This window comes from Hyaena hyaena, unplaced genomic scaffold (genome assembly GCF_003009895.1).
Source record: "Hyaena hyaena isolate Hyena2069 unplaced genomic scaffold, ASM300989v1 scaffold_116, whole genome shotgun sequence".
NCBI classification, from domain to species: domain Eukaryota; kingdom Metazoa; phylum Chordata; class Mammalia; order Carnivora; family Hyaenidae; genus Hyaena; species Hyaena hyaena.
The window spans coordinates 1,626,589-1,641,355 of NW_024080748.1; positions in this window are offsets into that span (position 1 = coordinate 1,626,589).

Below are 14,767 nucleotides of genomic sequence, written 5' to 3' on the forward strand. Positions count from 1 at the left end.
TAGCTACTCAGAATCTTTAAGAACATCAGCTGGAGGTGGGAGAGAATGAGAGGAAGGAGCAGGTTTCCCATACCCTAATAAAAGAAAATGTATATCACTGAATTCAGCAAATATTTCCTGAGGAACTACTGTGTGCTCAGCCCTACACACAATACAAAATACAAATACAAACCCAGCCCTTGCCTGATCGGGGCTTTCATTCTTGTATGAACACAAGTAGCAATGATGTATTAACCGCATTAGGGTACAAAGTACTGGGGAAAGGCTTGCCAGAGTTAGCAATAAAATAAGATACCCAGCTGAATTTGAACTTCAGGTAAACAATAAAAACACTAGAAACAGTCATTGTTTATCTGAAATTCAAATTTAACAGGGTGTCCTGTATTTTATGTGGCAAGCCTAGAGGTGATGGAATTCCAGTCTGAACATGAGCAAAGACAGAGGCAGGAGAGCATAAAGGGTTCAGAGAATAAGTAGGTGATGTGTTTAGAAGAAGTCAGAAAATAGGATAGGAAATCAGGTCAGAAAAGTAGGTGAAGACATGTTGAGAAGATCTTGAGAGACATGGCAGGAGAGAAGGAGGAAGAGGAACCAGTAAAAGACTAGTGAGAAAGGAGGGTGGAGAACCAGAGGAGTAGAGTGCAGTGTTCTGGGAAGCAGTAGAGAAGACTTGCCAAGGAGAAGGGGACAACCGACAGTCTAGTCTTCAAATGCAAATGTCACATGCTCCAAGGAGGTTCAGTAGGAATAGGAACCATGAAGGTCACTGAATTCAGCACCTGAGTTTATAAAAATTAAAATCACAAGAAGGTACCTTTTTTACCCATCAAATTAGCAAACCTGAAAAGTTTGAAAATAAGCAATGTTGGGGAGTGAGGGTGAGGGAAATAAGACACTATGGTGGGAATAAAAATTCTTAGCCTCTTGGAAGGCAGTTTGACAAACTAAATAATTAATACAATATACTGAAGTCCAATGCTATGTGTTTATTGCACACCAGGTGCTCTTCTAAGCAGTTTTTGTGTATTAACTCATTCAATTTTCACAGCAACCCTATGAGGGAGATACTATGACAGATGGGGAAACCGTGGCCCAGAGTGGCTAAGGGACCTGCCCACATTCACCCAACTGGTAGTGGCAGAGCCAGCACTTGGCTCCAGGCAGTGCTCTATACTATACTGGCCTTCTCCATCGAAAGTCTAAAATATGACTACTCTAACACAGAAATTGCCTTTCTAAGAATATGTTCTTACATGTGTGTAAAGGCAATTGAACAAAGTTATTAATTGCAGCATGGTTTGAAAAACAGTCTGAATGTCCATTAGTAAGAGACTAATTAAATACATACTCAGAGCACCTAGGTGGCTCAGTCAGTTGAGCGTCCAACTCATGATCCCAGGGTAGTGGGATCCCAGGTCATGATCCCAGGGTAGTGGGATTGAGCCCTGTGTCGGGCACTGCACTGAGCACGGAACCTGCTTAACATTCTCTCCCTCTTCTTCTGCCCCTCTCCCCTGCTCTCTCTCTCTCTCAAATAAAAGCTAAAAAAAAAAAAAAATGTATTGGTACAAACAGAGTGGAGAACTGTGCAACTTTAACAAAGAACGAGGTAGAGCTGTATATATGCATATTTCTGAGATATACAGTTAACTAATCACTATCAATCTCAGATATGCAGTTAGGAGAAAAACGCAAGATGTTGAGCAACACGTGCTACTAAGGCAGTTAAAAATGAATATAGATGCACATGCACACACATCTATGCTTGTATATGTAAAGATTATCTTTGAACAGATGGGTGTCAAGGAGATCCAGAAAACAGTGCTTTCCGTGGAAGGGAGTAGTCAGGGACAAGTGGGAGGGAGGGGGGCTTACTTTCACCTCATTCCCTTTGGGGCTGTTTGAATGTTTTTCCTTGTGCATGCACTGCCTTTCCAAAGCAAACCACGTTTTTTAGGTTTTAAAACAGGGATCATGGTAGTCAGTGGTTTTATAGCATTCCCCACTGTATAATGTGCACTCACATGCATGATTTTTTTTTGGATCCCCAGTCTTTGAGAAAAGCTTTATATACTCCTTTCTGGGGAGTCGTTTTCCAGACATGAAATACTCCAATAAGAGACATCCTTCTGGAATGGTCTCTCTGGAACAGCAGAGCTGCTGCAGTGGTGCTTTTGTTATCCTTAGTGAGAGGCAGAGGCCTGGGCAGAGTGGGCCAGTGGGTTAGCTGCCTCAGCAGGCAGAGCTCTCCCCTCCCCTCCCCTCCCCCCCATTAAGCAACCTCAAACCTGACTGCAAGGCTTTTTATAAGCAGTTTCTGCAATGTGGTTTGGGGAGAACAGAGTAACTAGGGGTTAATGGAGGGGGGTGGGGAAGATGTACTGGTGACTCTAGTCTTTGCAGACATTTGGTAAAGAAAAGGAGAGAGACAGGAGGGTAGAGAAAGGCAAACTCAGAGAGATTGTGTGACCAGTCAGTAATGGAATGAGCTGGGTCGTTGCCAGTCACAGGTCTAGGCTTTTATCTTAGCTTTGCTGGGGAGGAAACCATTTGTCCTTAGCCAAGTTACTTTTTTGTTATTTTTAAAAAATGTATTGCACAGTATTTGAATACAAGTCTTGATGTAAAAGAATTTCATGCAATATGAATAACATAAAAGCCCCACCAACCCCACTCAGTTTCATGTCTCTTACCATAGGAACCTACCATATCAGATTGCTGTGGGTTCTTCAGAGATGTTTTTATATGCACAATTATGCCTAAGGTACAATATATATAATATACATATATAGGGTACAATATAAATAATATCTACATATCAATATACAGCTCCAGTATGTGTATTTAGAAACACAGTTTGGTTTACAGAAATGAGATCATTCTACGTGTGTGCTTGTATGTGTACATATGTACATGCAATTTTTTTTTGGTTTAAAATATGTCTTGGAATTATTTTCATGTCAGTACATATTGGTGTACTTTATTTTTTATAGCTGCTGCATCATATTCCATAGGGTATATTTAGCATAGCTTTTTTAAAAAAAACACTTTTTAATGTTTATTTATTTTTGAGACAGAGAGAGAGCACAAGCTGAGGAAGGGCAGAGAGAGTGGGAGACATAGAATCTGAAACAGGCTCCAGGCTCTGAGCTGTCAGCACAGAGCCCGATGCAGAGCTTGAACCCACGGACTGCAAGATCTTGACGTGAGCCTAAGTCAGACGCTTAACCGACTGAGCCACCCAGGCACCCTTAGCCTAGCTTATTTAACCACCCTACTGTTAATGAATTATAAGGCTTCTTACAAATTTCACCAACATGAACGATGCAGCAGTCAACATCCTTGTACATGCTTTTATGTGCAAACATTCCTCATATTTTTCTCTGTTAGATATTTAGATACCTAGAAACTGGATTGCTGAGATGAAGGGTATGCACAATTAAAATTCTGATGGCTACTACCCAATTGTCCTCCAAAATGTGCATACTAATTTAGATTTCCACCAGCAATATATTGGAGCATTCTTTTCTCTATATATCAGCTCTGGACATTATCAAGATAACTTAAATTTTTGCCAATTTGATGAGTGAAAAATACCTCATTGTTGTTTTTTATTTTTCCTGTCCTCAATCACTGGCCAGCATCTTTTCATATGCTAATTGACAATTTGTTGTTCTTTTTCTTCTTCTGTAAATTGTTCACATCTGCAATGGACATTTCCATTATTTCACTGGCATCTGTCCCTTTCCCTCTACCATTGTATAACAGAAATTCCATCTGGGTGGGACAGACCCTATTCCCAGCTCTAGCGAGCGCCATAATCTAATCAGCATAATCTTGCCTTCATTTCCCATGTTATTGAATTAAAAGACCTGTGGATCCAGGCTTAAATCAATCAAGCAGGAACATGTAGTCACCAAGTATAGTAGGCACAGTGCCTACAGCCCACATTCTTTTTAAGACTTAAGAAAATATCTGGGGTGCCTGCGTGGTTCAGTCAGTTAAGCGTCCTACTTAGGCTCATGATGTCACAGTTCATGGATTCGGTCCGAGTTGGGCTCTGCGCTGACAGCTTAGAGCCTGAAGCCTGCTTCAGATTCTATGTTTCCCTCCCTCTCTCTCTGCCCCTCCCCTGCTTATGCTCTTTCTCTCTCTCAAAAATAAACATTAAAGAAAAAAAGACATGAAAATGTCTTCATTTTTTTCTAGAATCAAAAGGAAAAAAATGAACTTTTAGGTTAAAGAAGAAGCTTTAGTATTGGTTATGGACTGAATTGTGTTTCCCCCAAATTCATATGTTGAAATCCTAATTCCTAGTGTAATATGTAATACATATTCCAAATATGTATTTGGAATAGGGCCTTTAAGGAGGTAATTAAGGGTAAATGAGGTCATAAAAATGAGACCCTAATCCCATAGGACTGGCGTCCTTCTAAAAACTTCTAAAAAGTTCTCTCTCTTCACGTCCACATGGAAGAAAGGCCATGTGAGCACATAGCAAGAAGGTGGCCATCTGAAAGCCAGGAAGAGAGGTCTTATAGACACTAACCTTGACAGCACCTTCATCTTCGACTTCTAGCCTCAAGAACCGTGAGAAAATAAATTTCTGTTGTTTAAGACATCCAGTCTGTGGTATTTTGTTATGGCTGCCTCAACAGACTAATATAATGCATAGTATCAGTTATTCCTTTGTACCACTAGTGCAGTCATATAATGTAATTATTATTATTATTTATGGAGAAAGGGGCCCATGAAGGCAAAAGTGTTTAGGGTCCATGAAAATCATAACTGGCCCTGCAGTCAGGCCTTGGCATTCTCTTGGAATGGCCTTTAAAGTAATGGCAGGGAAAGAAGTCTGCTCTGGGTTGTGAAGTGCGTTAATGTGAGGCTTGGCCTGGCTGCAGCCACTTTGCTATTACAAGGGAAGCTGACACTCTGAAGAGAACGGAATAAAGGTCACAGAAAGTGCAGGCAGAGCTCTAAGACTTCATACCTGAAAAACTTAAAAAATTTTTTTAACCAAGTAATGCAAACACGCATTCCATCTTAAAAGTTAAGTAGAAAATTTATCTTTAATAAAACTAGTCCATGAGGCACCCGGTGGCTCAGTCAGTTAAACACCTGACTCTTGTTTCAGCTCAGGTCAAGATCTCATGGTCTTGAGATTGAGCCCCATGTGGGGCTCTGTGATGAGCAGTGGAGCCTGCTTGGGACTCTCTCTTCCTCTCTCTCTCTCTCTCTGACCCTCCTCTGCTCATGCCCCCTCCCTCTCTCTCTCTCTCAAAAATAAATAAATAAATAATCTTAAAAAAAAAAAGTAGTCTTTTATCCCACCCTTTTCCATATCCCTACCTCTTCACCCTCCCCGTGGCAACCTCCCTCATATCTTCTGGATGCCTCTGCAGTATTCATGAGTCTTTATAATTGCTGTGTGTGTGTTTTTAACTCTGATTATAATAACAGGAACTGACACATGTAAAGTGCTTAATAAATGGTAGCTTTAATGTCAGATATCATCCAAGCAAACCAATGAGGAAAATACTCTATTATTATTTTCTTGATGAGGAAACCAGAGCTCCAGAGAAGATGTTACTTTCATGAGATTTCACACCTTGTAAGTGGCTGGAGCCAGGATTCAAATCCAGAGCCAAGGTGATTTATGTATCACCTGCAACCATAATTTTGAAAACTGCCGGGTTGGAACGTGGCATAGTAGAACTTGCTGAGAATAAAGGAGGTAAGTTATGGTGATGATGGGGACCCAGATTTAGCAGGAGGCCTTAGAATAGGGTTGCCTGATAAACTACTTAACATTTGGTTAAATTTGGATTTCAGATAAACCAGGCATAGTTTTTAGTAATAAGTATGTACCAGCCAAAAAGTTATTTGTCATTTATATGAAATTCCTATTTAACTAGAGGCCCTGCATTTTTTATTTGCTAAACCAGAAAACTGGGAGCCAAGGGCATGATTCCAATGGGGAGTTAAGCCCCCAATGAGGAGCTTGCAACTAGAGCTTCTGCAAGGGACTGTGGTAAATCCAGCCCCTGTCCCTAGGCGGCAGTAGAGAACTGAGCGGGACAAGGAGGAAATACTTGTGTGTGCAGAGCAGGCCTGGGGAAGGGCCTGGTGACTGCCACGGATCTCAAATCAAACCACAAAAGAAGAAACAGCCAGGTCACAGAAGGAACAGCTTAGGCATGACTAATAAACATGAAAAGAGGCTGAGTCCCATTCATAATTAAATGAATACACCTAAAATAAAATGAGATAAATGAGGCATTTTCCATGTCTCAAACTGGCAAAATAAAAATATCAAAAGGGTTAGCAACACTCAGTGTTGTGAAAGTGTGAGGAAATACTATGTGAGTGGAGACTGGTGCATCATCTTTGGATTAATATCAAAATTAAAAATCCATGCTGCCTTTAACCAGTGATTTAACTCTTAGGGATTTATCAAACAGATTTGCTAATATGAAGATGTCCATTGTTGTACTAGCTAAAGCCCAAGCAAACAAACAGCCTAAATATGTACCCAATGGGAACTGATTACCAAGTGGTAACATATCCAGGTAATGGGAAACCATGCCGCCATTTAATGAATGGCATAGATCTGCTGGTGAATATATCTGTTGGTGAACAGTATATATACATTGATGAGGAAAGAATTCCAGGATATTTTGCCAAGTGAATAAAGCGAGATGAAGATCATCTACGCAGTTTTTTCCAATTTGTGTGTACAACAGAAAGGAGAGGGATGAGACTTATTTATAAATTCATTGAGCATTTTGAAAGGCTATCCAAGAAACCATCCACAGTGGTTCTCCTGTGGGGAGAGAACAGGGAGGCAGGGGGTGCAGGATGGGAAGGAAACTTACTGTGCTCTGTATAGGTTTCTATTATTATTATTATTATTATTATTATTAATTTTAACCACACAGAGGTATTACCTTAGAAATTTAAAATAAAGAAGTATGAAAAAAACAGAGAATGTCAAAGTTAGACTAACAGGTAAAAGGACATGTATCCAAAAAAAAACAAAAAAAAAACAAAACCAAGATGGGAAAAGAAGTGGATTCAGCCTCTGGGGTTGGAGTTATCAGGCAAGCTGGGCAGTTCTGTCCAGAACACCTAGGAAAAGACCTTTAGTTTTCAGGATGCCTGGCTTGGCCACCCTTGGCATAAGCTGGGGAAGTGATCCCAGTCTCAGGAAGCTGCTGTGGGTGGCCCCTGCCCACTGACCCCTTCTTGGGCAGCTCAAGGATAAGGCGAGATTCATAAAAACTGTAGGTGAGTGAAGCCAGCACGGGGCAGGGCCCCTGTCTTTTCACCTGGGGACTTTACTTCAACTGACGCAGTCTTGGCCATCACTTACATTTTAAATCTCACGAAGAGCTTATGGTCAGCTTAGCCACTCAGGCTAGAAGATGAACAGTAGCAAGAAAAGAAAGGTAGAAGGGCCTGAGGTAGAGGTCGTGTTAAGGGTGGGAAACAGGAAGAAGGAGATAGAACTTAGAATGAGAACAGTGGTTCTCAAAGTGTGTACCCCAGACAGGGCCCTAAACATTGGAAAACACAGACTCCACCTCCTACACCTAAGTAATTGAGAAATAAAAAGGTATATGGGGCACCTGGGAGGCTCAGTCAGTTAAGAATCCAACATCAGCTCAGGTCATGATCTCATGGTTCATGGGTTTGAGCCCCACGTTGGGCTCTATGCTGATAGCTCGGAGCCTGAAGCCTGCTCAGATTCTGTGTCTCCCTCTCTCTCTGCCCCTCCCTTGATTGTACTCTCTCTCAAAAATGAATAAACGTTAAAAAAAAAAAAAGGTATGGGAGTTCAGCAAAGTTCTGAATTTTCCCATTGTGACGACTCTGATCTTTTAAATACCCATAAAATTCTTTTCTAATGCTTCTGCTTCCCTTATTTGCTGAACTTGTGCTTTAGTCTCTCTACTGGATCACTTCTCACTTTCTGCAGACTACCAGTACCAAAATTATCTGGCTTTTTGATGGCTACATCAGTGCCACTAAGTAGGAAGCTCTAGCTTTAGCCAGATGAAGAAAGAAGAGCAAGAATAAATATGATCGTAACTGGTCTCCAAGGTGGCTCCCATGACTTTCGCCTCCTGATATTCACACCCTTCTCTAGTTTCCTCCCACATTGTGCTGGGGTCAGCATATGGCATTAGTGAAGCTATGTCACTTCTGAGATTAGCCGATGAATGATTTAGGCTTCCATCTGAAGTGTCCACTTTCCATCTCTTTCTTGAATCTGTCACTCTGGGGAACCCAATTTCTATGTTGTGAGCAGCCCTGGGGAGAGGCCCAAATGGGGGTCGCTGGAGGAGTTGTGGGAGGGGGATGGGCTAAATGGGTAAGGGCCATTAAGGAGGACACTTGTTGGGATGAGCACTGGGTGTTATACCTAGGGGATGAGTCACTGGACTCTACTCCTGAAATCATTGCACTATATGCTAAACTAACTTGGATGTACATTTAAAAGAAGCAGCAGCAGCAGCCTCTGTCCTGCTAAGAACCGAAACTTGCCAGCAACCAGGTGAGAGGTTGGAGGTATGTGATGAGTCTTGAGATGACTATTGTCCCAGGCCACCAGCTGACATCTTGACAAAAACCTCATGAGAGACTGAGCCAGATTTCTTTATCTCTGCTAAGCCACTTCTGGATTCCCAATCCTTGGAAACATAATAAAGGTCTATCTTTTTAAGATGCGAGTTTAGGGATAATTTGTTAAGCAGAAATAGATAACTAATACAAGTACCATTTGTTGAAAGTTTACTATGTATCATGTTCTCTTCCAACGAACTTTATTCAACATGAATTTCTCAACATATTTGTGAGGTAGGAATTCTCAGACCCATTTTACAGGGGAAGAAACTAAAGTTCGACGCAAGAGCTGACATACCACAATTGTGCACACAAAGCTTAAAAGAGAATATCCAAAATGTTAAGGGGAAATATTACAAACCAGTTACCCTCGCTATAAAATATATATATTACCAGAAATGTGCTTTGGTGTAATAATTATCAGGAAAAAAATTATATTTCTTCTAAAAAAAATGTACTCCCAAATGTCATCAGAGGAACTGAATTAGTTGACCATAAGGCATAATGTTTTCCATTTAAATTTTGGAGAATTCCTGCCAAATACAGCATTTTAAAATTCAGGCACAACTAAGGGGCACCTGGGTGGCTCAGTCGGTTAAGCTTCTGACTTCCACTCAAATCAGGATCTCATGGTTCATGAGTTCAAGCCCCACCTCAGGCTCTGTGCTGACAGCTCCAGCCTGGAGCCTGCCTAGGATTCAATGTCTCCCTCCTCTCCCACCCCTCCCCCACCTGTGGTTTCTCTCTCTCTCTCTCTCTCTCTCTCTCTCTCTAAATGAGCATTAAAAAAATAAAAAACATTTAGGCACGATTAACACAAAGACAGCCTTTGTGACAATTAATTGTCACTAAAGTAGATTCCCTCCTTTGTGAGTCTGTTTACTTATTTGCATCAATAAAATCATGTCATCAGCACAAACGACAAAAAGAAAAAAGAAAGCTTAAGCGAATTTAAATGACTTACATGTATTCTCACAGTGGTTGGTTGGGAGGAGAGAGGGGAAGCTCAGGCTTAAGGAGCCAAATGTTATCTGACCCCCTCCCACCAGCTTGCTCCTCCACCTGTGCTCCTTTCTGCTGTGCTGGGAGGTAGCCGTAGAGCAAGTCTGGAGTTTTAGAACCATCTACACCTGATATCAAATCCTGGCCCTGGCAGTTACTTGCTGTGTGATCTTAGACCGGCAACTTGGCCTTTCTGTACCAGAGCTCCTTATTTTCACGAACTAATTAATCCATTCATTCAATCACACATTTATTTAAAAATATTTATTGAGAACTTACTAGGCATAGAATTACATAGTTAACAAAACAAAGTCCCTTATCTCCAAGAGCTTTCATTCCAGCAGATGTGGAGGGTTGTTGAAAAGGCAGACAACAGACAGGAAGACTAATAAATTATGTCACACGGGGACGGGAGTAGGTGTCATAAAGATTATAAAAGAAGGTAACAGGGGCTCCCGGGTGGCGTAGTTGGTTAAGCGTCCGACTTTCGCTCGGGTCATGATCTCGCGGTTCGTGGGTTCGAGCCCCGCGTCGGGCTCTGTGCTGACTGCCAGCTCAGAGCCTGGAGCCTGTTTCAGTCTGTGACTCCCTCTCTCTCTGACCCTCCCCTGCTCACGCTGTCTCTCTCTCTCTCTCCTAGAAATAAATAAAACATTTAAAAAAAAAAAAAAGAAGGTAACATGACAGAGTGACCAGGGGTGCCATTTATCTGTTAAAGGAGATGGTAATTCTTACTTCACAGGGTTGATATAAAGATGGTATAAGATGTAACATATGAAGCACTTGGCATTGTGCCTGAGACAAAGTATCAATAATGGTAACAATTACTGAGTCCTTGTTATGTAATAGACATTGTTCCAAGTAGTATAGATATACTAACTCACATAATTGCCTGGTTTTAGGGATGAGCTGAGGCACCATTATGTTGCATTACTTTCCTAAGATCAGGTAGTAAGCAGACGGTAGAATTGGAACATGAACCCTAACATTCTGACCTCAGAGCCTATGTTTTTAATTGATTTGCTAAATATTAGGAGCTCTCTCTGCCTTCCATAATTTGATTTATGGAAGACGGGGCATATTCAATTTCGTTAGAGATGTGGGGACAGAAGCCAGGTGGACCTAGGAACAATGTGACCTGGTGATGCAACTAGATGACAAAGAAGTTGACAGTTGAGGATAATGAAGTCATGAGATACGGGGATTAAGAGGCTGTCTTAATCAGCTTCAGCTGCTGTAACACAGTACCATAGACTGAGTCACCTAAATAACAGATGTTTCTTTCCTCACACATCTGGAGGCTGAAGTCTGAGATCAGTCTGCCAGCATGGTTGGGTTCTGGTGAATCCTCCCTTCTTGGCATGCAGACTGTTGTCTTCTAGCTGTGTCTTCAACATGGCAGACAGAGAGAGCAACTTCTCTGGCATCTCCTTATGAGGGCACTAATCCCACCATGATAGCCTTACCCTCATGACCTCACCCAACCCTAATTACCTCCCAAAGGCCCCATCTCCAAATATTATCACATTGCGGGGGTAGAGCTTCAATATAAAACTTTGGGGGACACATACAATCCAGCTCGTGGCAGAGGGTATGGACAGGACCTATGGAACTTATTGCCAAAATCTAGATCCACCAAGCTTTCACGGGCAAGGATCTAACAGATTAAACATAACAGGAAAAAGGCCAAGCCCTGAATTTGATGCAAAAAATTGCAAAGCCGAAGGATGGAGGAAAATCTTTTGGATTTAATTAACTACAAGTTCAGTCCAAGCAGGTAGGATAATGCGGCCGCCAAAAGAGTTGATATGTCTCCCCTGGTCAGATGCAGACATTCTTGGGACAGCATTTTATCTGGGGACTCCTACAACACAGTCCTAAGATGTTTTAGGAAGCTGTAGTGTGGGGTCTCCCTGCCCCTATCACCTCAAAACAAATCCTTCCATCTGCAAACCTCTTCCCCAGAGATTTTCAAACAGATTGCCAGCTCATTACTTGTTGACTTTCTGAAGTGTTGACGTATTCATTTTTAATTATGTGACATAATGTGCCACAATATACTAGGTCTTTGTATAGATAATAGACAGCAGGAATGAAAATTTAAGAAAAGTACTTGAAATCTTAATTTGAGAAAATTAAAATTAAGAACAAGCCTAGGATTATTTTATCTTCCTGGAACGAAACCCCTGGCAGGCTCACAGAGCATTAAGGAATCATTGGAGTCTTGCAGGAACACTGGTTGAGAACCACTGCTTTACTGTACAATCATCTCTATTCTCTTTTTTTAATGTTTATTTCTTTTTTAGAGAGACAGAGACAGAGCAAGAGTTGGGGAGGGGCACAGAGAGAGGCAGACACCAAACCCAGCAGGCTCTGGGCTCCAAGCTCAGAGCTCACACTCAGGAACTGTGAGATCATGACCTGAGCCAAAGTTGGACGCTTAACCAACTGAGCCACCCAGGCCCCCCTAATCATCTCCATTCTTGTCAGCAACTTACTGCCTCATTAACTGTCAAATTTTCCCTTCTGGCCACAATATCCAGTCCTTCCCCTTCTCCCTCATCATCATTTCCCCCCAACCTTCATCATTTCTAGCTCTCCTCACTCCACAGGACCCCGACAGGCTACATGGAATGTATAGTCAGACATTCATTCATTTATTTATTCAGCAAATATGTTTGAGGACCTACTATGTGCCAGGCTTTATGTTAAACACTGATGATACAACGATGGCCAGAAACAGGCCTGGTCTCATCTCTTATGGGGTTTCTAATCTAGTCGGGGAGAAGATCACCAAGTCCAATTGTGCTCATGATTATAAATTGGTATGATGAAAGAACAAATTCAGGGGCACCCGGGTGGCTCAGTCGGTCTGACTGAAGTCAGCGTCTGACTTCGGCTAAGGTCATGATCTCAGTGCAGAGCCCCTGTTTCAGATCCTCTGTTCGTCTCCTCTCTCTGACCCTCTTCCACTCCTACTCTCTGTCTCCCAAAAATAAATTAACTTTAAAAATGACAACAACAGGGGCACCTGGGTGGCTCAGTCCGTTAAGTGTCCGACTTCGGCTCAGGTCATGATCTCACGGTTCGTGGGTTCAAGCCCTGTGTCAGGCTCTGTGCTAACTGCCAGCTCAGAGCCTGGAGCCTGCTTCAGATTCTGTCTCCCTCTCTCTCTGACCCTCCCCTGCTCACACTGTCTCTCTCTCTCTCTCTCTCAGAAATAAATAAAACATTAAAAAAATTTTTAAAGAAATAAAACATTTTTTAAAAGTTAAAAAAAAAATAAAAGTAACAATATCAACAAACCATCTCTCCCTAAGTAAATGGATAAACAAACGGTAGCAGAGCCGTAAATGGAATATTATTAAAAAAAAAAAAACAACGAAAGAACAAATTGATACGGGCGCCAAAAGGGCAAATACCAAAGGCAGTGGCTGTAGTGCTGCCAACAAACAAGTTGGGTCACCTTTATTAGTAAAGTTACATAATCAAGGTAGAGAAGTCATAGAGAGATGATTATCACAAGTTGGTGGGTGAATTCAATGTCTTAGGATAAACACAGTATATAACTTTGAGTAAATAATCCCATTTCACAACATAAACATCATAATAAAAGTAGTTTCCTATAAATATATTTATGGTCTCAAGGTTGTTAGTCAGCAATCCTTGAAACCATTAAAACCAACCTCTCCTATTATAAGGAAGTCATTTGATATTATTCATAAACAAAAAACTCAAGTTTATAATGACAGGATACAAATAAATATAGGTTTAACAGAAACTTTATGGTAACTGGTACATCAGTATTCTCTATTCCAAGTATCTCTCTATTCCAAGATGTAAGGCCAGCTGAGCACTTTATCTCCAAGCACCTATGTCCACTGTCTTGTTCAAGATTCCTCAGTGGGGCACCTGGGTGGCTCAGTCAGCTAAGCACCTGACTTCAGCTCAGGTCATGATCTCATGGTTCGTGAGTTTGAGCCTCACATCGGGCTCTCTGCTCTCAACACAGAGCCTGCTTTGGATCCTCTGACTCTCCCTCTCTCTGCCCCTCACCTGCTCATGTGTGTGCACGCACTCTCTTTCTCCCTCCTTCCCTCTCTCAAATATAAACATTTAAAAATTTTTAAAAAGTCATCTCTGAACTCTCTACTGCCATTACTCTAATTCGCATCTTTCCCAACTTTCTCCTGAGCTACTAGGACAGCTTCCTGATTGTTCTCTTTGCCCCCAGTATTCACTGTGCCATCCCACTCTCCATACTGGTTACTGTCAGAAATGAGCTTTCTACAGTGAAAATCTGTTTGTCCACCCCCATCTGCAAATCTTCACAGCTCCCCCCTGGACTTGAGCATAATTTGAAACTTCTTAGCAATACAGGCTCGCCACAATCCAGTGCCCAAGCATACATACCTCTTCCTGCTTCATTGCCTACACCCGCCCTGGCATCCTATGCTCCAGACATACCTAGTCACACTCTGTCCCTTTATGTCTTTGCATACATCCACTTTTCTGCCTGGTAAACCCGGCTTATTCTTGAAGCCCTGGGAAGCCTCTTCAGAGAGCAGCGGCTGCAGGCAGTGTAAGTTACCCTTTGGCACACTCTTTCTTTGGTGCTTCTTTCATCACAAGTCCCTGCGGCTATTTATTGATTTCTATGCTTGTATCTAGCACAGAGGTTCTTGAACTTCAGTGTGCATATGAATCCTTTGGGGAGCTCGTTAAAACACAGATGCTGGAGCCCCACCCCAAAGCTACTGAGGCAGAACTCTTGGGTGAAGTTCCGTCATCTGTATGTTTAATGAGCTTCCCAAGTGACTCCGATGTGCTCCAAAGCTTGGGAGTGTCCTCTTCAGAAGAGACTGTTGCCTAAGTCACTGCAGGCAGATAACCACCAGCCCCTCCCTCACCCAAGAGGAAGGTAAGTACTATATACCAGCACTTATTTGGCATCAGGTGTCTTATCGTTTGGTGCCTTATGCACTTTTCTCATTAAACTCCCACAAAAACTCCCTGAGGGAACTATTCATTTCCCTAAAGGAAATGGAGACTCAGAAAGATTCAATCATGTGCCCAGGAGAAACGGGTGGTGCAGCCAGCCTCCAGAGCTGGTCCCGTGATGTTCTCACTGCCATGG